The sequence below is a fragment of the Nicotiana tabacum genome, chromosome 23 (genome assembly GCF_000715075.1).
Source record: "Nicotiana tabacum cultivar K326 chromosome 23, ASM71507v2, whole genome shotgun sequence".
Taxonomy (NCBI): Eukaryota; Viridiplantae; Streptophyta; class Magnoliopsida; order Solanales; family Solanaceae; genus Nicotiana; species Nicotiana tabacum.
The window spans coordinates 7,566,416-7,582,339 of NC_134102.1; positions in this window are offsets into that span (position 1 = coordinate 7,566,416).

Consider the following 15,924-nt stretch of genomic DNA (forward strand, 5'->3'; position numbering starts at 1 on the left):
GCTTATTGTGCCCATGTTGAAGAAGGGTTCGACGGAAATCCATGGTTCTACGATATCAAGGAATACTTGGAAAAAGGAGAATATCTAGAGAATGCTACCCACACTCAGAAGCGCACGCTCCGAAGATTGGCCAATAATTTATTTCAAAGCGGAGGAATTTTGTATAGAAGAACTCCTGACCTGGGATTATTGCGATGTGTCAATGCCAAGGGGGCGGCTAGATTGCTCGAGAAAACACATACCGAAACTTGCGGACCTCACATGAATGGTTTTGTTTTGGCCAAGAAGATATTAAAGGCAGGGAATTTTTGGATGACTATGGAAATATATTGCATCAAATATGTTCAAAAGTGTCACCAATGCAGATACATGCTGATATGATACGAGTGCCGCCCAACGAACTCAATGCAACGAGTTCGCCCTGGCCTTTCTCTGCTTGGGGCATGGATGTCATCGGACCAATCGAACCCACTGCTTCAAATGGACATAAGTTTATTCTGGTGACTATATACTACTTCACAAAATGGGTTGAAGCCACATCTTATAAGGCGGTAACCAAGAAGGTCGTAGCAGATTTTGTCCGGGACCGCATTGTTTGCCGATTTAGAGTACTTGAATCAATAATTACTAACAATGCTGCCAATATTAACAGTGACTTGATGAAAGCTATGTGTGAAGCATTCAAAATCAAGCACTAGAATTCTACAACATACAAGCCTCAAATGAATGGAGCCGTAGAAGCCACCAACAAGAACATTAAGAAGATATTGAGGAAAATGGTAGAAAAAATGGCACGAGAAGCTATCATTTGATTTACTAGGGTATCGAACCACAATTCGTACATCAACTGGGGAAACTCCCTATCTACTGGTTTACGGTACTGAAGCCGTTATTCCTGCCGAAGTAGAGGTCCATTCATTAAGAATCATATAGGAAGCCGAGCTCAGCGATGCAGAATGGGTATGGAACCGATATGAACAACTAACTTTCATTGATGGAAAAATAATGAACGCAGTGTGTCATGGTCAACTCTACCAGAATAGAATGGAAAGAGCTTTCAACAAAAATGTTAGGTCAAGGAAATTCACACCTGGGCAATTGGTACTAAAACGGATCTTCCCACATCATGATGAAGCAAATGGAAAATTCTCACCAAACTGGCAAGGCCCTTACATGGTTCACCAAGTATTAACAGGAGGAGCACTTATAGTTGCAGAAATGGATGGGGAGATCTGGCCAAAACCCATCAATTTGGACACAGTCAAGAGATACTATGTTTAAGATTGTGTTTGCACTTTCTATTTGATGTAATTGAACTACGCTTGACCTGATTCTCGTTTAAGAGGGGATACGTAGGCAGCCTTGTGGGTTTGGTCACATCATAATAAAATCTTCATTCCCCCTATGGTCAGAAACTGGGGCAAGAACCCGAGTTTGCCGGATCTCATAATGTTTAGAATCGCCAAGGACTGTATCGCCAGAAGTATGCATTTAAAAGTGTGTCACAGTCACCAATTCGACAAAATTAGCTACTCTAATGCATTATCACATATTTCAAACAACTATATTTTTATATAACCGATTTATCACAAATGCATGTTTTTTCAAAAAATTTCATTCTTTCTATAGTAGCCATACGTTACTCGGGGTGACTCAAACAGGACCTCAAGACAGGAGCAAAGGCAAAGCAAGGAATCGAGAGCACGAAACCTTCCCCCCTCTAAAATCACAATTTCCCTTTGGATAGAGGCACAATGTATATAACAAGAATGTCCGCAAATATATATACACAATAAAATTACTACCTTCGCACGAACAGAAGTCGCCAAACACAAATGCGTCAAGCTAAGAAATACTTTTCCCTCTCGCATTTAATCATTGCTTTTCTTGCATAAGGCTAAGCACTGTCCTCATCATCGCATAAGGCTAAATGTTGCATTTCTCTGCATAAAACTAAGCATTGTCTCCATTCCTTGCATGAGGCTAAGCACTGCCTCCATTATTGTATGAGACTAAACATTGTCTCTACTCCTTGCATGAGATCAAACATTGTCTCTACTCCATGCATAAGGCTAAACACTGCCCTCACCATGGCATGAGGCTAAACACTGCCTCCATTATTGCATAAGGCTAAGCACTGCCTTTCATTGCATGAGTCTAAGCACTGTCTCCAACCCTCGCATGAGGCTAAGCACTTCCTTTCCTTGCATGATACTAAGCACTGTCTCCATCCCTTGCATGAGGCTAAGCACTGCCTCTATACTGCATAAGGCTAAGCACTGCCTTTCCTTGCATGATACTAAGCATTGTCTCCATCCCTCGCATGAGGCTAAACACTGCCTCCATATTGCATAAGGCTAAGCACTGCCTTTCCTTGCATGAGACTAAGCATTGTCTCCATCCCTTGCATGAGGCTAAGCACCGCCTTTCCTTGCATGAGGCTAAGCACTGTCTCTATCCCTCGCATGAGGCTAAACACTGCCTCCATACTGCATGAGGCTAAGCATTGCCTTTCTTTGTATGAGACTAAGTACTGTCTCCATCCCTCGCATGAGGCTAAGCACTGCCTTCATACTGCATAAGGCTAAGCACTGTCTCCATACTGTATCGGACTAAGCACTACCCTCATATCACACAAGACTAAGCCTTGTCTTGTCTCGTTCTCGCATATGACTAAGTATTACCTATTTTCTCTATCAAACGATCAATATCACCGCACCTTTGCATTTCATGGGCTGAAACATCACCACATTGTCCGAAGGCGTCATAGTCTGAGGGCATCATCCTCATAGCCCGAAGACATCATGCCATGGCCGGAGGATCTATCAAATTGCGTATCATTATTCAAAGGCATCATAGTCCAGAGGCCCATCCTCATGGCCTGCGAATCCCTTATCATACGCTTCATGGCCAGGATGTCATAGTCTAAGGATATCATCCTCATCGTCCAAAGACAAATCTCATGGTCTGAAGGGAATTTGCATCATGTTTAAATTTTTGCAATAACCCATATATATTTACGTGCATGTGTTTTAAGTTTTGCAGGTAAATCGGGAGGTAACCGTTCTACAAACATAAGCAACTCTCGCTCCGGTTTCCGTTCACGACGTTCACATCCTTCGATCGCCTCAAACGTAACCAATGTCATCAATTGATTATCCTTTGTTTTATAACCGTTCAAATATTTGCCTTATACATCCGTAATGATCAAATACGCATTCATAGCTCCACCTGATATCATCCGTTACTTACGACACTATCCTACCTAAAAGATCCTTTTTTGAAACATACGACCACTATTATAACAACTCAATCGGTTTCGTTCGCCGTTAGATCTAGAACTACACACGGCCCGATTCCCGTAACCAAGGATATGTAAGAAACTCAAGAACCAGGGTTCGACCCCCACTATTTTCAAAACACATAATTCCTCACTAACTTCGGACCAAATTGGTCATCATTTTTCTTTACCCGACAATTCGTTTATCATTCCCGGGTAAAGAGGGACAACTGTTGATACCCAATTTTGCCCTCATATTTTTTTAAATAGTACATATACTCTCAAAATATCATTTTGCATTATTACTTAATTTACAAGAGTTATAAAAGTATTTTCTATAATTTTCATAATTTTTAAAGCTTTAGAATTGGTTTTCTTGCATTTAAATTACTTGAATATTTATTAACTACCCTTTAAATTATTTTGTGATGACTTAATCATTTAAATTTATTATTTACATCTACATATATATTTTATAATATTTTACTTCATTTCATATAATCATCCTTGCATTTTGATCCACTTATATAATTTTGCAATAATAGCCTATATTCCATGCATAATTACATTTATTACATTATTTATGCTAAAATAGCATTTTTATAAATTTTAAGTTAATATTTTCAATCATTTTATTGCACAAGTAATATTTTATTATCTATTAATTGTTATTTTAAATAATTTTTGTGTATTTAATTATTAGCCCAATATAGGGCCCATTTTCGGACCAAACCTTAATCCCATTTTCCCCTATCAGCCGCTCTCAATACCTCTCAATCCCTTTCCTCTTCTGAGAAACCCTAGCGGCCGCCTCTTGATTTCTCTCCGATTGCAACATAAAAATAGAATCAATCCATGATTTACTTACCTATTTTGTGATACTTTGCTATTGTATATGCATCTGCGATGTTACTTAGTTCTTGCTCTATTTTTGGCAAGAATTCCTTTCATGAGAAGGCTTAATTGACTCCGATTTTGTGAAGATCTGGCGATATTTCATCTATATATACCCTACAATGAACGATTCTCGCATTTCCAATGAGATTCATGGCCATTGGACTCAGCTAAGGTTTGAAATTTCGATTTTCCCTTTATCGGTTCTATTACTGATTGCATGAGATATTTTTTCCTTATTTTGTGATTGATTAATTATTTTCTATGTTTGATTGTTCAATTTTCACTACTATATAAACCCCTCCCTAATCCCCTTTAACGAGGCGGAAGAACTATTCTCTCATACTCTCACTCACTCGATATTATTTTGAATCTATTGTTCTTGGCCGGCTGAAAGCCAAGGCCACCGGAATTCGATTGCTTAACGTCTCTCAGTGTGAGTACTGCCCAGGGTTCATCTGAGACCCTTGGGAACTCTAACGCACTGAGAATTTTAGGGTTTCTGCCGTTCTCTCTTTGCTACTGATAAGCAAGCTGTTACTAGCATTTAGTTTTCTATCTTATTTGCTCTTAAGTTCTGCAAATTGGTAAGTACTGAGACTCTCGCAATTTCAATTTTCTTGTGTTCATGCTTTGTATACTTATGTCATTTAGGCCTTTGTGAATCAATATGCTATTGTTCGCCTCTATTGGTATTCTTGTTTTCCTTTGGAATTAATTCCGTGCCTCTGTGTTTTTTTAGCATCTGAACTTGTTTGAACTTTAAGCTTCGATGCATGCCTATTATATGTGTGCAACTTTAATAATTCAGACTATTCTGATTACCTATTATTTGTTATGAGATCCTTCTCATACCTTGCCTTGGGTTCTCATACTGAAACTCTTAGGGGATCATCTCCTTGCTTGAATGAATTCCTTTTTGCTGAGTCTTTTATGTTTAATCAAGTGTTTCTTTAAAAACTGACCATGACCATGCGAATCCCATGTTACAATATTGTCTTAATGTCCAACTGAACATGTTTTTCTGCTATTTGCAATTTTAATGATTGTACTCCTCGACTTGTTAATCATGTATCCTTTAGCACTGCCTAAAATCTCTAAGGTGGATTTCAACGTTTAGCTTCTTCTCTTATGTATAGTCAACTAGCATGAATCCTGGTGTTTGTTTTTCCTATTAGCCTAGAATTGATGTATGCTTTTACTCTTTTACCTAACATGAGCTTTTAGGGTCTTTGTGCTATGATCTATGCTCAGTATGTTAAGCCTCATGATTCAATTAAGTGATATGTCTGCCAAACTATGCCCACTAGCATATTGTTATGCCGTCACATTCTCATTAGGTTCTCATATCAAAGCCTCCATGTTAAGGCTGTACTTCACTTGCTCTTGTCTATAACACTGCTAGATTCTCATGTTCAAACCCATGACTAAGGCTTTTGAGATAATTCTGGACCATGCTTTTCTTGAAACTTTATTTGAGATAGTCTACTATCCTACTATAGTTAATATTGTTGCTCTTAATCTCAGTTCTAGAATGACAAGCATAAACTTGCCTTATATGTGTCTTGTATTCCTTCCAATTTAGCATGATCTTGTTTATATACCTTGACTAGAGCTGCTACTAGTTACATTTTTAAGAACTGAGTGTTTAAATTGTTCAATTAATTCTATGAGCCGTGTTACTCGTTTGGTCAAATTTGGCATCCATTTGGGTAAATAAATTATTTGTTGGGCCTAGGATGGGTCCATATGTGTTGTTGGATTTGGTCAAAGGATTCAGGGGCACTCTAGTTATTTTCTTGTGAACCTGTGGTTTGGGCCTACAACTTGGTCTGGGAGTAAGGTTGTTGAAGGCCTGGGATATCCCTGGGTTACTTTGTATTGAGCTTGTGATTGCCTTAGCGGGCTTGTACTTGTTTCAATCTATATTTTGTCATCTTTAAGTATGTATTATTTGATTCTGGGCCTGAAATAATTGGTAAACAGATGATGGGGAGATTAGTGAAAAAGGGTTGGGGCATCCTAATTCTCGCATAAACGGGTAGAAAATATGCCTATAGGACCAACTTTCTTTGCTTGTTACTTTGCTTCGATATGCTTTATTTCTGTGCACACATAGAAACTATGGCTATAGGAATCACGCACACACTTCATTTAACTTATCAAAATATGTTGGCTCAAGTAACTGCCACACTTGTTTCCAGGTGTACTACTAAATGCTTTAGATAGCATGCCTATAGGATACAATAACACATGTTTTGCTAATGTTCATCTAGATATCATGTCTATAAGGTTTCAATTAATCAATCAATCAACTACTTCTATTGCTCTTGGTACATTGCTCCTTTAGATATCATGACTATATGATCTTAATCAACTAATTAATTATTTTGTTACTTCGTCGCATTTCCACACTTAGACGACCTAACTATAGGGATACAGTATATAAAATCAATTTCGATTGTTAACTACTAGAAATCCTGCAGACACTGTCACCTACCTAAGAAACATGTCTGTAAAATCAGCACCGGTAATTCAGACTTCTGGGATTGTTTCACTGCCTCATTATGCAGATAACTAGAGATCATGCCTATAGGTTTGTAATGCCTTCAATCTGTAAATCCGCTCGCCTAAAGTTGCAACGCTGCTTGTACGGTACTGGAATCTAGAATCACCTAGAAACTATGCCTATAGGACTTTAAGTCTTGATCCTGAAAACTGTCTATTACTGAATCTGTCCGCGTGTAATTTGTTGTTTATGTGTGAAGGTTAACTTGAACCCTTTCTTTCATTTATGTGTAGTCCTATCGGTTTTGAATGTCACCTAGTTTTACCATTTTGAGCAACCTAAGCTGAGTCTAGAATCGCTTAATAGTAGGTCCAAAGCCTCCTGGACCATAAGTATGGGACAGGTAGTGCACGCATAGGGTATGATTTAGAAATTGAATTAGAGCGCCTATAAGTAACAACCTCAACATAGTAATTGGGTACCAGGAGATGATAGTCTGTGCCCGCTGAATAATATGAGTAACCCCTACCTTAGGGGAGTTGCGAAATATTATTTATGTTGCACGAGGTGATACTTTAGGCTAAAAAACTTAGGACCCCCTTTCTTTATATACTTGTTATTTATACTTAGTCATTTAACATAGATCGATGTAATTGTATCCTTGTAGTCATTAAGGTTTGTATCAATTCTCATGTGTTATAATAAGACTCTTCGACTTCTGAATTTTCCTTTATTTACTTGATCACCTAGCCTTATTACATAATTCACATAGTTTAAAGTTCGGTCGGGACCCACAGTTGTGGACCTCGAAGAGTGCCTAACACCTTCTATTCGAGGTAATTTGAGCCCTTACCCGATATTTGGTGGCATTAACTAGTCAAACAGAGTTATTCGCAAATAGGTGCCCTAACACACCTTAAAATCATTAGGCGGAGACTTTTCTCTTTTAATACCTCCTTTAAAAGAGTTGCCACACGTCGAAACCCGTTTTCGCGAGAAAACGGGGGGTGATAAGAATCACATCTTCCCCTTATCATCCAAGCGCAGATAGTCAAGCGGAGTCAACAAACAAAGTGATTATTCAAAACCTCAAGAAAAGTTTGGAAGCGGCAAAAGGAAAATGGCCTAAAGAATTACCCGGAGTTCTGTGGTCCTACCGAATAGCGGCCAACTCCTTTTTCCCTTATTTATGATGCTGAAGCTCCTAATCCCAGTGGAAGTAGGTGAAACCACTTTGAGATATTTTTGAGCAGATGAAGAATCGAACAACGAAGCAATGTTAATCAACTTGGAGTTGCTCAAGGAACGCAAGGACTTGGCGCATCTACGAATGGTAGCTCAAAAGCAGAGAATGGAGCGATTTATAATTGAAGAGCCAACTTTCGTTATTTCAAAGTAGGAGACTTGGTTCTGAGGAAAGTAACCCAAACTACCCGAGAGCTCAATGTGTGGAAGCTAGGTCTAACGTGGGAAGGTCCCTACCGGATTTCAGCTATCATAGGGAAATATTCATACGAGTTGGAGAACTAGAATGGAGATAAGTTGCCGAGCAACTGGAATGTGGCACACCTCAAAAGATATTATTGCTGATGACCATTATTCAAGAGAAAGTATGTGTTGTACTCTTTTTCCTTTCGTTCAGCTTTTGTCCCAATTGGGTTTTCTGGCAAAGTTTTTAACGAAGCAGCAACAGAAAGTATACTACAAAGACAACGTCAATAAGACCTTTGATAGCAAGGAAAACAAACAAGCTTCCACTCGGGGACAGTTAGATAATCTTTGGTTCGATAGCAAATTCCCATTGGGAAGTTAAGTTTACTACCGAACAAAGGTTACCCAACCGTTCACGGGCACAAACCACTAGAGGGCTGTTAGCTATTCCTTCGCTCGATAGCATAAATTCCTGAGGGGAAGTAAAGTTGTGTTTCCAAGTTGAGGATTATCTAGCAATTCATTAGTGGAATCTTCAAAGATACAAGACTTTCAGTGTTCTAATTCGCACTCTTCATAATCAAACACCGGGGGAATGATATAAGGATACGACAACAATGATTGCCACGTCAACCGGGGACCAAAAATCCAGAAACTAAATGCATTATCGGGACCAGGGACTGCGCAGCCAGCCCCATAGAAATAAATTGTACAATATAGCCACAAGTAATGGCAATTTATTTTCATCAAAGCAAATGCTTATTTATTTTTTGAAAATAGAATGAATAAAATGCAATCCTTTTGTTTTTATCTTGTTTCTTGTCTAAACGATGAATAAACTTTGTCATTTGAAAGTTAAACAAGCACTTCAAATGCTAATGTCGTAATGAACAAGAGACGTTCTCTTTAAGAGAATCGTAAACATAAGAGGGCCCTTTCTTATAAAAAATCTCACGTTAAAGAGTTGGTTCCGGAAGAATCTATGCCTGAAATCTAAAATGCCATCGGGGAAAAGTACACCCGAAGTTGTATATAAAAAGGACGCAAAAAGTAAACTTGCAAAAATACATATAGAAACCCTCACGTAAAAGGGATAATGCTCGGAACCAAAATGCTTTGAGGAGAATGCATCCGAGACTACACATAGTAAAGCGCAAACATAAAAATGTGCGCAAAATTCTTGAGCAAATGCAAAGGTTAAAGACTTGCATGGATATTCAAATGAAAGTAAGACTCAAACGATACTTGAGAAAAAAATACGTCATTATTTACAAGAATGTGCCAAAGCGGTAAAAATACTAAATGGGAAAAAGAGAAGAAAATCTAAAATGCAACGCCCGCATTCCCGGGAGGTGTAGGTAGGTCCACTGATGGATCGACATTTTTTCCAGTTTAGTCTTCAGTATCATCGCCTTCCGAACCCTCTTTAGTTCCCGAAAATTTGGAATCGGAACCAAAAGAACCAGGAGCATCAGACTACGCCGGTAGTCTATTTTTAGCAGCCAACTCAAGCTCTCGGGCCTTAGCAATTTTGGTATCAAAATCAATGATACCAGCTTTGGCCTTTTCCAAGATTTTTCTCCTCATGCTGTACATGGCATAAGTTTTTTCGACAATGAGGGAAACCACTCAGCGCTTATGTTCTTCTTTGAGTTGGGAAACCTTGACAGAAAGGCTTTTCAGGACGCACTTAATAGATTTGAGGTTGACGTTGAGGTCGCGGACAGTGGAGCTAAAGACCTATTATGCTTGATAGTTTTCCTGTACTTATCTTCTAGTTGGGTATGTTTTGCCCCCGCAACAAAAAGCTCTTCAATTTTGGAGTTTAAGGCTGCCTCCAAGTTAATCACTCTTTCAGCGTAGGCAACCTCTCGATCGGTTGCAGCAAGAATGACATCTTGGACTTCAGCCCATTTGGCCTTGGCTTCATCAAATCTAACCCTCAGTGGGCCAATATCTTGGCTAAGGGTTATCACTTCTTGCTCACTCCACTGCGAGCCTCCAAAACAATGGCCTCAGAAGCTTTGGTTTCCAATTCTGAGAGGCGGAGAACAGTTTGGTCCCGTTCTACCAAAAGCTGATTCCGGTCAGAAGTAAGTTCTTCCTTTTTACGAATCAATCTTTGAAGGCCCCGAGAAGCAAAAAAATTGGCCTACAAGACAAGGAGAAGTAAAACTTAGAATACATTCATACAAAAGTAGAAGAAGTAATGAAGGAAGAAAAGAAGGTATCGTTGTGGCGTTGTGCATAGCATTGTTCAACAAGCACTCTCCTGAGAGTGCCTAAATCTTTTCCCAGTCATTTTCTGAAGCCAAAGGCTTCTGATAGTTAGCAAGATCCACCGACCGGGATAGCAAGTTGCATCCGGCAGAGACCAAAAAAGTAACGTTCCTCCTCCTTTGTGGATCTTCAAAGGGGCAGCATAATTTTGCCCCAAATTCCCATGAACTAGGGACTGTGGAAGAGGAACACCTTCTTCATGGTCAGGTGCGGCCGATGGAGATGGTGTAGCAACTGCTGGTGGAAGAGTGGATGAAGATTAAAGTGATGTAACATTTGCTGGTGTTGGTGAAGGTGGAGATTAAGCTGATGGAGTTGAAGAATGAGAAGCAGCTGCATCAAATGCAGTGCCGGTTGTTGGATGCTCGCCATCAAAGACGACAAGGACTCGGTACTCATCCCCGCAACACCGGTTACAGCAATTAGGGCCCAAAATGGGAGTTGGCATATTCTACCAAATCAGATTCTCCCCAAAGTGCCGAGACATCATCTTCAGTTGGTATAATTATCTCAATAGGTCGAACATCCTGTTGAGATGATAAGGATCGAACTTTCTATGTAAAGAAGCTCCCTCATCAACAACTTCTTATTCATCATCAATCATCACAGTGTCTATGACCGGCCTGGAAGGAGGACCAGTCATCATCGCCATTGGAGATGACTCAGGGGCACCAGTCTTTGCCCTCTTATTCTTTTCCCCAGCCGTGGAGGAACGTCTTCTCTTTGGTTGCTTATCCTCCGGCTGGGGACTCCGTAAAGTAGTGTTTGCACCCGAAACAGGCTGGAAGATACCTGTTAGAGTAAGTGCTTCCTAAAGCAACCTCGCTGCATCAGCAGGATCAACCAAATCATCCTCCTCGGGGACAGCAACAGAGCCCGCAGATATACCTAATTTTATGAACAAGTCAGAAGGGTTCAATCAAGTTTTCCATATACAAAAAATGAAAGCAAGGTAAATTAAAATTACCATAATTTTTGGCCTTCCACCCGTATTTAAGGGCCAGTTCTTTCCACAAACGCGTTTCGGGCGTTGTGACGTCTAAGATCTTCTGAACCCACCGGTCCAAACCTTCTACCACCGGTGGGATCCATCGAGTTGCAGAAACATGCGAAGGGTGAAGAGTTGATGCGACCACAAAGGAATATCTAGTAAAAAGAAATACAAAACAAAGAACTTACGAGTGCGGTTCCAAGCGGCCGGAAAAGATGAAGTCATTGGTGGAATGATATCGTTGGTGGCAACTACAACGAATCGTTCCATCCATCTACGGTTATTGTCATCATCCATGCTAGATAACAAAGCATGGTGGCCACGCTTGCAAAGGTTTGTCATTCTCCCGCGAAAGATTTTGGGGGAATAAAGATTTATCATATGAGCCAAGGTTAGCTCATCTCCAGTTTCCTGGAACAAGTGTCGAAGGGAGGCGACCGACCTCCACATTTAAGGACTTAACTGTGCCAAACACACTTGGTAGCGAAGGTAAAACTCCGCAATCACGGAATCAAACTCTTCACTCAAAGAAAATGCACCCAAAGTAAAGGGATACGTATAAAAGTATGTAAAACCTTCTTTGGGAAGGGTCACTCGCTCCGACAAATTAGGAGTGATGATATCCAACTCATGGCAGCGACAGTCTTCCTTCACAGCAGGAATACTGGAAGGACAAATGAAAGAAGGGTACTTACTAACAGCCCCTGTACGGGGATTAGCAATAGGGAATTTCTCTATAAGGTCCTTTATGGTACTGAGTTTTCTTAGGATGATGGAACCCACTGTTGGAGGAACAGAGTCCTCGATTTTGTTCTTTGTAGAACCAACACGCTTAGAGGAAGAAGCCATCGAAAAAGAAAAGGTTTTGTGTTTGAAGAGAACTAAAGTAAAAATGGAAAACAAAGATGCAAATTAGGAGCTCGAGAAATTATGAAACATAAAGGAAAAGAATGTGGTGTATAAGTAAAATTTTGGAGCCTAAATTCATGGCCATGATTACCTCGATAATCGATAAAAATTGTGCTGAATCATGGGATGACGTGTGTTTGGGGTATTAAATGCGGAGAGACATGCGTCTAATCAACTATCAGAAACTTTCAGAGGGAGTTATAGTAATTCTCGCCATAAAGGTATTTCTACCAACTTTCCGGTAACACAAAGTTATGTTACCGGAAAGCAGGGGGATTATTTGTATAGGGTGAAATATGATATGACACGTGGACATCTAAAGAGAGGACACGTGGAACCCAAGATAGGAATGACCGAAGACCGAACGCAACCATTCCGCTTGTCACCGGAAAGGATAACGCTCATAAAGGTGTGTTAAATATTCTGCGCCCGATAGCATTTAATAGGGCATATTCTGCAACATTAAGAGCGATAGTCCGTACAGAGAATTTGGCATTTATGCTCACCGTTATGTCTTCATCAATGACCCTCATAATTGACATTAAAGGAGGACATGATCGTAGGACTTCCTTCCCTAGACATAACTATAAATAGTGAGCTCAGTTATCATTGTGAATGACACGAATTTACTGGCAAACTTATACTCTATTTTATACAAAGCTTTATACAATTTTAATTTCTTGCTTTTTGATCTCACCATCGCTGTGCTTTAGAAACATTGTTCCTAGAATTGTCATCTCTGCTACATCTATATTTCAAGGCTAAGTATTATATATCTCTTCAATTATTGTATTATTTCAGGATCAAATTAGTTCACTTGTCTAAAAACCACGTATAAATTCAACTGTACCGTTTTACGGTTAACAATTATAGTTTCCACTTAAATTTTCAACCTCTTCTTTCCGATCAAAGTTTATGTCCAAGTACGACTTTCATAAAAAATAATAATAATAATAACCTTTAATTTCAAATATATATCTTTTCAACTTTAACCAAATGTTATCCAAAATGCCTGATATGTTTGCTCAATTGCTCTAAAACGGGATCATATTTACTCTAAAAATGACAAAATTATGTTGTGGGGGACCGTATAAATTTCTGTTTCTCCACTTGCATAATTAAGAATTCTTTGGGACATACTTTATATTTGCATATCAACTTGCCTATCAAAATTAAAAGTTGATGCACTAGCTACTCTCATTCATTATACTAATATACTGCACGATGTTGACTCTTCTCATACCCAAGCCCTAAAAAAATGTCATTTTCTCCTCATACTTTTTCCGGGAAAAATATTCGAGTATAGTTTTTGTGCTAAAGGTTCATGTTCGAAAATTTTAAGTCTGGAAAAAGTTTAAATTTATTCATATATTATTTGAAATTGTTTAATTTTATTTTCTCGTTCCACTTTGATTTATATATTGTTTGCCGTTGGCAAATCGTGTCGTACTTGCAACTGCCATTAATGAAGCTCCCGCGTGATACGAGTGGATTACATGTGTTCAGATTCTTCAAGAAAAATCCAAATTTACTGCTTAACTTTGGATAATGATTCAAACTTTTCGTTTAGTTGGAGCTCCGTCAGGGGCATGGCAGAGCTACAACTCAGGTTACGAGGTCGACAAAACCTAATAACTTGCTTCTGATTAGGAGTCAAGGGCTGTTAGGATCGGAAATTCGGGTGGTACAGAATTTAGTCAAATAACGGCATAATGATAATAACAAAGACAATTGAAATTGATAACAACGATAATTAAAGTAGATAAAGAAGACATAAATTTAACGTGGTTCGGTCAAAGTGACCTACGTCCACAAGCGGAAATGGGCAATTTACTATAACAATAAGAGTATAAAAGAGAGTACAAAATTAGAGTAAACACTCTAATTAATCCCAAATACCCTAAGGGAATAACCTCACAAGATCACTCCAAAGAAAGGGTTCACACAAGTGCTTCCCAACACTTAACTCTCATACAAAACACTTTTAATAAAGGAAGAAAGGAAGAAACAAGAAATGAAGACAAGTCTTGTTGTTGTGTCTAAAATGAACTAATAACCTTCCCTTTTATAGACAAAAAGTCTTGGCCTCTTAGGTGTAAAAGAAGAGATACAACTTATGCAAATGATGTCCAACACACAATGCAATATTTTTGGGTCCCAAAGAATATTGTCAACAAAATCTACACTTTGCAAAGATGCTTATGCTTATGTGATATGGACTCCATTAACTAAAATAATGGTCATATTACAAGGGCAAATATGATGTTATTTTCTATTAGCGTAGATAATAATACTATAACAAAATACCAAAGTTCTCAATTTCAAATATTAAAGGAGCAAATTTGACCATTTTCTCTTTTATTTTGAATCTTTTAGCAGAGCAAAGTGGCTAGATAAGACAAAGAAAGAAAGAAAATAAGTTTTCTGGTTCCCCACCGCCCAATCTTGAAGTAACATGAAACCAAGATTGCGAGGTGATATGCATTTAATTTCGCTCCGTTTTATCCGTTGAGAATGCAGCGACGGATTCAGAATTTAAATTTTATAAATTTAAATTTTATAATTTTTATCATTAAATTTATTTTATTATTAAAATTATGAATTCAAATTTAATACTTATTGAGATTTTAATAGATTCTTAAATTTATACTCAATATGTATTCAGTTGAACTCGTAACCGAAAAACTACATCCACCCCTTAGTGAACTTATTATTCAATAGAAAAAGAGAACGTAATCTTTCAAGTTTGGTTTTATTTTTTGTGGGGTTTCGGGCGTTTTATAAATTTATTAATGATTTAACCTAGAGTAAAGATTATTTAATTCTCTTTTACGTTTTGCAAATTCAAATAATGACATTGTCGAAATTTTTCTGCAAGTCAAAAATGACCTAAACAATCATCGGTTTTAACACATTTTTTCTCTTCGAAAGATGGAAAAGCACACCCAAAATATTGTGGAAATGTTAGTTACTAAACTCCATTTATTCGCTCTTAACCTTATGGAGATAGAAAACATTACCTTATTTATCATTTGAACGAAGTAAAGAAACCCTTTCACCCTTTACGAAACATTGACTTGTTATAGAAAAGAAAGAGAAATTAATTTAAATAGCACCTCGTGCAAAAATATAGCCGTAAGATGAACGTGTTATACATAATTAGTATAAAACATATGTGTATTGGCTACAGAGTGTAAAAAAGTCTTTGATCGAGTGGCCAAATACGTAAAAAGCATTTTAAGCACAGGTTCTAAGAAGAATGATATTTTGAATCTTTAAAGGAAGTTCTAAGAATAGATAGGACATGAAATTCTAAATTTTATGTAATAATATAATATTGCGTATTTTTCATTATTGAAAAATGTTGTATGATTCATAATAATTGGGGAGTAAATTAGATAAAACGTACTCACTCAATTTTATTTTATGTAAATCTATTTGATTAAATATGAAATTTAAGATTAAAAAAAATTAATTTTGGAATCTAAGTCTTAAGCGTAACATAATACTTTATAAATTATGTCAGGAAAGATTAAAGGATTGAAATTAAATTATTTTAAATATAAAAATATATTATTATTTTAATAAGTACGATTTAGTTTTATTTTAAGTCAGCAGTACGGAAACATC